Below are 7497 nucleotides of genomic sequence, written 5' to 3'. Positions count from 1 at the left end.
TTTTTTTTTTTAAAGAAAGTACTTGAACTGTGTTTTTTTATTTTTTTAATTAATTTTTATTTATTTATTTATGGCTGTGTTGGGTCTTCGTTTCTGTGCAAGGGCTTTCTCTAGTTGCGGCAAGCGGGGGCCCCTCTTCATCGCGGTGCGCGGGCCTCTCACTATCGCGGCACAGGCTCTTGTTGCGGAGCACAGGCTCCAGACGCGCAGGCTCAGTAGTTGTGGCTCACGGGCCTAGTTGCTCCGCGGCACGTGGGATCTTCCCAGACCAGGGCTCGAACCCGTGTCCCCTGCATTGGCAGGCAGTTTCTCAACCACTGCGCCACCAGGGAAGCCCTGTTGCTTGTTTTTAATTTATATTTTAGCCTATTGAAGTTATAACTTGTTTTTGTAGTTAAATTTTAACATTTTCTTTCATAATTTTGTCTTTTTCTCTTAAGTCTGGAATGGTCATCCTCCCTTTCAGGGCTTTGCCACATATATAATTTGTTTTGGAGGGGAAAAGGGATTGATTTGTTATATTTAAGCTGATAATCCATCTGATATTTATTTTGGGTTATATTTATTTTAGGTGGAGATATACATTGATGGTTTTCCAAGTTAGTACTTTTTTCACTTACTGATATGATTCCTCTTTCATCATGTGTTAAATTCCTATATGTAATAGAGCCTATTTCCAGACTATCTATTCTTTTCCACGCACTAGTGTGTCTCTTATTACTCTGGTTTTGCACTGTTTTAATAACTGAAGCATAATAGTAAGTAAGGTATAAAATCTAGGAGAGTTAGGTCTTCTACATTACTCTTAATTTTCATAATTATCTTTAATAGGCTGACTGTTTATCAGATGAAATTAGAATTATTTTTTCAAGTCCTTCCAAAACATCAATGAAATATCCATTTGAAATATGTTATTTTAGTCTGCTTATCCAGAATATACTTTGCCTGTCCTATTATTTGTCAAGTTTTCCTATATCTTCTAGTAAATACTTTTAGAGTTTTATCTGGGTCACAGAGTTTTCATTAAAACTATTTTTAAGTGTTTTGTAATTTTGTATTCTATTGTGAACATGCCTTTTTCTTCCACTGTATTTTCAGGTGGTTATTGCTAGTACATAAGAATATTTTTGATTCAGTTGTGGTTATGCTGAAATCTTTTATTTATTCTTAGTTTTTCAGCGTTTCCCTATGCCATTATTTTGTCTATCTATAATGATGCTTTTGTCTCTTTCTTGCTAATATTTTTACTTCTTACATTGTCCAGAACTCCTAAAAAATATTAAATCATGATGTTGGTAGGGGCATTTTTGTTCTGTTCCTGATTGTCGCAGACACATAGTTCAATTACATATAATACTGGATGTTTAGGCTATTGTTTTAAAGCAGATGCTTTTTTATCCTGTTAAGGAATTACTCTTGAATTTTAAAACATATGTGGTAGGAAACAGTTTGAGATCATTATATATTTGCTCTTGCTTCCTAATTTAGAAACATCTTTGCATCTGTGAGGAAAATGCTGCTTTTTGTGTAGTTTGCTTATGACTGTTATGGACTCTTGAATTTAGTTTGCTTGTACTTTAGTTAGGATCTTTGCTCTATAAATCATAAGTAATGAAATTGTTCTGGAACAGTAGTTCTCAACCTAGGCTTGCACATTGTAATCACTTGGGGAGCTTTAAAATCACTGATACCTGGGCCCGACCTGAGGGATTCTGATTTCATTGTGTGTGGGTGTGTATAGGTGTGGATGTGGCCCAAACATCATGATTTTATAAAGCTGTACAGGTGATTCTAATGTGAAGCCAGGGTGAAAACTATTGCTCCATAGTTTTCTTTTTTTTTTTTTTTAATACCTTGTGTATTAGGCATTGAAATTCACCTTTGTAGCTTTCCATCTTTTTTGGTATCCTGGGGGAGTTATATAAAGTGGTGCTTTTCTTTTCCTTGAAAGCTTGAAAGAATCTATTAGTAAATCATCCTGGTTGGAGCCTTTGTTGGGGCAATACTTTGGTAATTTTTTTGCTTCTTACTTGGTTATTAGTTTATTCATTGTGTTTTGATACTTCACAATTCTTACAGAAAATCACTTATTTAATTGTGGTTTTAAAATTTATGTTCATAAAAGCTTGAATAATTTATTATAATAAGATAACTTACATCTTATAATTTATTACTTCTCTATGTTGTGCACTATCTCATTTCTGATTTTATTTATTTACATTCTTTGATTATCTTTGCTAGTGCAGGGGAGCAAAATTTGCCACCCCAAATAGTGTCTTTTAGGCACGTGGATTATCCTGAGCTGAAAACAATCAAGGCCCAAAAGACTAAGGAAGAACCTTTGACTTTCTCCCTAACTGCCTAAAAGAATTTAGATACAGGACCTGTTCCATGAAGGGAGACAGGGAGGAACCTAGCAAAGTGTCGGTTAAAATTCCTCTCTTTCTCCCATTGCTTCTGTATGGCCCAGCAAACGTTTGTTTACCAAGCATTTGCTTTTTTTCACCTTCTTGTGAATTGCCTTCCTCCCCTTTGAAGTCGCAAACTCCTACCCCCTTCCCCTTCTCTCAGATGGCATATAAGCTTCAATTGCCTAACTTGTCTTCGGGCTTCATCTTCTTACGGAGCCCCTATACGTGCATAATGAAATTTGGTTTTTCTCCTGTTAATCTGTCTCATGTCAGTTTAATTCGTTAGACCAGTCAGAAGAACCTAGAAGGGTAGAGGAAAGTTTTTTTCCCTCCCCAACGCTAGAATCTTACCTATTTTATTTATTAATAAAAACTCTTGGATTTATTTATTGCAGTTGTTTTTCTCCTTTCAAATTTATCTATTTGTGCTTTTATCCTTTTTTGCTTTAGACTTGTTTTCCTTATGACAAATGTTTGCACTTTCAAAAATTTTTGTTCAATCCATTGCTCACTGTGACTGCATTTCAGAATTACTTGTGGAGCTTTAAAAAAAATACTAATGCCCCTCTTAACTGCCTCCAAGATTCCTATTTAATTTATTTAGGCTTGGGTATGGTTTTTTTTGTTTTTTAAGTTCCTAATGAGAAGCCGAGAAGGCTGAGAATCACTGAGTTAGTACATTTACCTGCGTTGGCTGTCTTTAACTCTAAATTCTCATATGTTATAATCTAAATCCAGTAATTTACCTAAGATTACAGATTTGCTTGTATCTTATAGGTTTATACCTCTTTAAATTTTATTAAATTCTCTACTCATTTTTTGTATTTTAAAATTTACTCTCCTCACAATAATTATTAGGGGTGACAATATTTGTTTATAGTTACATGATACATTTTTAGTTGTATTGCTTGTGATTGATGGTTATGATTTCTGTAGTTTAAATTTATTTAAAAAATTTTTTTTTTGTAAATTAGCCTATGTAGGGAAGGAAAATAATTTTCCTTTTACCCTTCTAGGTTTTTGGCTGAGATGCCCCCTGTAATGAAAGACAGCTTAACAGGAGAAAAACAAACAAGTTTAATAGCATGTTTACCTCCTGTATACATGGGAGATACCAGGAAAACTGAGTAACTCTCCCAAATATCCCAAGCCACCACCTTAAATACTAGTTCCAGCTAAAGGCAAAAGATGTTCGGGGTAGGGGGAGCCAGTTATGGGAGGTTATCAGGCAAAGCACAGTAAAGGTCGGTACAGTTATGCAGATTTAAGTTCATGCTTTCTCCATTGATGCATTTCTAGAGATATAGTTATCTTCCTTTTTCTGGCACAGAGAGGGAGAAACCCTTACCAATGGAGATTTCCGTTATAAATGTAAAAGTCTCTTACAAAAGGATAACTTTTACTCACATTTCAGAACTTCTTCTTTCTCAACTGTTTCTTAAAAATGATCAGCTCAAGATAATTCTTATGCCAAAGAAGCATATTTTGGGGTGTTATATTGTGCTGCCCTTCACATATGATAAATTTCTTAAAATATACCATTGTCATGTATAAAGGAGCCATCCTCTATATGCAATACAAAATTCATTATAGTTTATTTCCTTATTTCTGAGATTCCATAGTCATAAGAGAAACCATTGATTTAATAACAGCTTGGGGACTTCCCTGGTGGTCCAATGGTTAAGACTTCACCTTCCAATGCAGGGGGTGCAGGTTCGATCCCTGGTCGGGGAACTAAGATCCCACATGCCTCATGGCCAGAAAACCAAAACATAAAACAGAAGCAGTATTGTAACAAATTCAATAAAGAGTTTAAAAATGGTCCACATCAAAAAAAATAATAATAACATCTTTTTCCAGAAGAATAAACAACACTGCATTAAATGTACACAAATTTTTATTGTCTGCTAACTAACCTATGATAGCATGCATTTATCCTTACTATTATGTACCTTTTTGTTTAGTACCTCGCAATTTACATCTGAGCCTTTTTCATTAAATAGAACATAAACATTTTAAACTTAGACTTATGATGTTGATCTCTTTATAAAACGTTGAGCCTTATTGAACATTACTGGTGCTTCTTTCTTTCCTAACAGCTTCTCTAGGAATTCACCTGTAAGCTTTTGACACTCAGATGTTTGGTTCCTGAGTAATAGTCTTTATGACTCATGCATTGGTCATACCAGCTTCACGATCTTTTAAAATTCTGTGATTTATTCTGAGAGATTAGACTTTTGCTTTTGCCTTATGATTGCATTGCCTAGCACACGATGGACAATCTTCCAGCATTTTTATGTCAATGCTACATCAGACAGTAACATTTTGAAAACATTTTAAGTGAAAATTAGGATTCCAGATTGATGTTAAAATCCAGCTATTTGGGATATGCAGTGCAAAGCAGAGAACTCAGTTGACATGAAAACAGAACTAACTCCTTCCCCACAAGGCTAAATTTACACCTTACATCAAGTTACATCTATGTTCCTCGTTAAAATGCATTCCTGACTGCTTTGAGTTTCTTTTGGCTTTAATTGTAAGAAGAATCTGATTTCAGAAATATTAACATTAAATTTTTTTCCATTATATGAGGAAATATCACATATCTAGTATTTAAAGCTAATTGATTTCAGATTTTATATCCTCTTGGCTAGCATCAAAAATCTGAATGCCTTGGGGATCAGGCAGGTAACCTCATATAATACAGGGCTTGTAGAGGCCTGTGGGGAATGGAAGATCACACAACCTGCCAAATGGCATTTACATTCTGTTTTCAAGAAAATTACAGCCAATTACATCCTCTAGGACCTTATTTATCTAGTCTCTGCTTGACATCATAAATTATGATGAAACCTTGTATCATAATTATGTTTCTATAAATTTTCATTTCTCACAGTTTTTATTTTAGATTGTTCTCTCTGGATTCTCTGGTACATCAAGTTCCATTGCAATTAGGTCTTTCACCTTTGTGAGATCACTTTTAATCTATTTGGTATCTCTTCCCTCAAATGCCATTTTGCTACATTTTACAGTTTCCTCTCCCTCTTCTTTTTCTACCTTTCCATCTCTACTGCTCTGACTTGCTCTCTACCTTTCATGCTGGAGTTCGTCAGCCCTGTATTCTCAGGGGACCAGAACATGCAATATCAGTCTGTCCCTCTTCTAGAAATATTGAAGTCCAACCTAAAATCATGTCTTTCTTTCTCTTTGTTTCCACTGAGCATCGTTTATTCTCTTTCAGTGCATCATTTGCTTGATAAATATTTAATGATTATATGCTTGACAATATTGTCAGCTGATCTCTGGCAGTTCGGTCATGCACAAATTTATACCAGTAGCATTCAATACATAGAGGTAGGTGGGGTATGAATAGTCTCTCTACACTTTCCTACCCAATTACAAAGAAAAAAAGTTTCAGATTGAATATTACTGTAGGAGCAGAAAACTTTTCCCTTCTTCCCTTCTAGATTCTTTCTCTGGACTAATAGTTAAATTAACATAATACAGATTAATGGAAGAAAAGGAAATTTTGTGCATATCGGAGCCCCATAAAAATATGAGACTCTTTGGCAGTCGGGTACTTGATGCTTATATACCATCCTGAGCTAAGTAGACGGGGGTAGAGGTCTGGGGCTTCAAAGATCATTCACAGGAAAATGAGAAGAGCAAGTGTTTGGTAAACAAATGTTTGCCATGCCATGCTGATAAGGCTTTCTGATACAAATAAGTTTTCTCTGGTAGTAGCTCTCTTCCTGGTGCAGGTTTCGTGTCTAAGTCCTTTTAGGCAGTTAAGGGAGAGGTAAAAAGTTCTTCCTGGGTCTGCTGGGCTCTGTCTTCAGCTCAAAATAATCCACATTGTAAAGTGGCACCTTCTAGGGTGGCATATTTTGCTCTTCCTCACTTCCTCTACTGAAAGCTTGATGGAACCCCAGCTCTCTTGTCCTTTTAGGTGTTCCAACAACATCTTTTTCCCGCCTACTTTAAAAAAATTGAGACAGTATTCATATAACATAACATTTACTATTTTAGTGTGCAATATAATTCGGCATCCCACATCTTTTTTTAAAAATTGAGGTAAAATTTACATAACATAAAATTAACCCTTAGGCATTTTAAAGCGTGCAGTTCAGTGGCATCTAATATATTCACAGTGTTGTACAACCATCACCTCTATTTAGTTCCAAGACATTTTCATCACCCCAGAAGGAAACCCTGTACCCATCCAACAGCATCTTACCGGAAATGTTCACTCAACACAAATGTGACAACATTCTAGTAGTGAGTTTAGCTAACTTTCTAACTGGAATCAGCCCAGATAAATTCCCCAAGAAAGCAGCTGAACATAGGACCGTTTTGGAATGAAGACAAAGGTGCCATTTTGAAGGTATAGATCTCTGGGCTCACTAGATTCCTAGAACCTGTTCTGGTAAAGACAGTGGCTGGTCAATATTTGTAACTGATCCATTCATTTTGAATACAATTATTTCACTAGCTAAAACTCATTTCTAATATTCTTTATGGTGATTAGCAAAGCCTCTTCTGTTGATCAGAGATAAACTACTGAGGCATTTTGTCAGCCACTTCTGAAGCATGGGCTTCTGATAGAAATTTGCCAAACAATCCTGGAGCATATATTCCTAATTAGGGTAACTGACCACCCCTAGAGGTTAGATTGCGCCTAACAGCCTCACTCACATATATATTGTCTATGTTGAATTAACTTGGTGTTACAACAGATGTACACTTAACTTTTGCAACTTTAATTATAAAAATTGAACAAAAATGAGAGCAAAGGAAGTATTAAAATGGAGCTCTGAAGGAGCTTGTGCCCCAGGCCAAGCTTGAAATGGTAGCCTGAATCTACTGTTCCTTCAATTGTCCTCAATTACCACGTCTTTCTTAGTGTGTGTAAGCAGGTCGTTGTGTTGAGAGTGATTCTAATGGTGAAAGGTATGTATTATTCATACAACATGGCACCTAAACCTAAGGAAGCTATTTCAACTGGTCTTCAACTGAAGAGGCAGTCAGTCTTCTGCTTCAACATGGGAGAAAAACGGGCTGTGTTGTACTTACTGAGAGGCACAGT

The 7497-nt window shown here is 35.7% G+C and overlaps 1 protein-coding gene across 1 annotated transcript in view; it reads left to right on the top strand.

Moving 5' to 3' along the window:
- Nucleotides 1-7497, top strand: part of EFHC2 (EF-hand domain containing 2) — a 208047-nt gene that overhangs the window by 76859 nt on the left and 123691 nt on the right.

This window comes from Balaenoptera physalus (assembly GCF_965194825.1).
Source record: "Balaenoptera physalus genome assembly, chromosome: X".
NCBI classification, from domain to species: Eukaryota; Metazoa; Chordata; class Mammalia; order Artiodactyla; family Balaenopteridae; genus Balaenoptera; species Balaenoptera physalus.
This window is presented reverse-complemented; position numbering and strand designations above follow the sequence as displayed.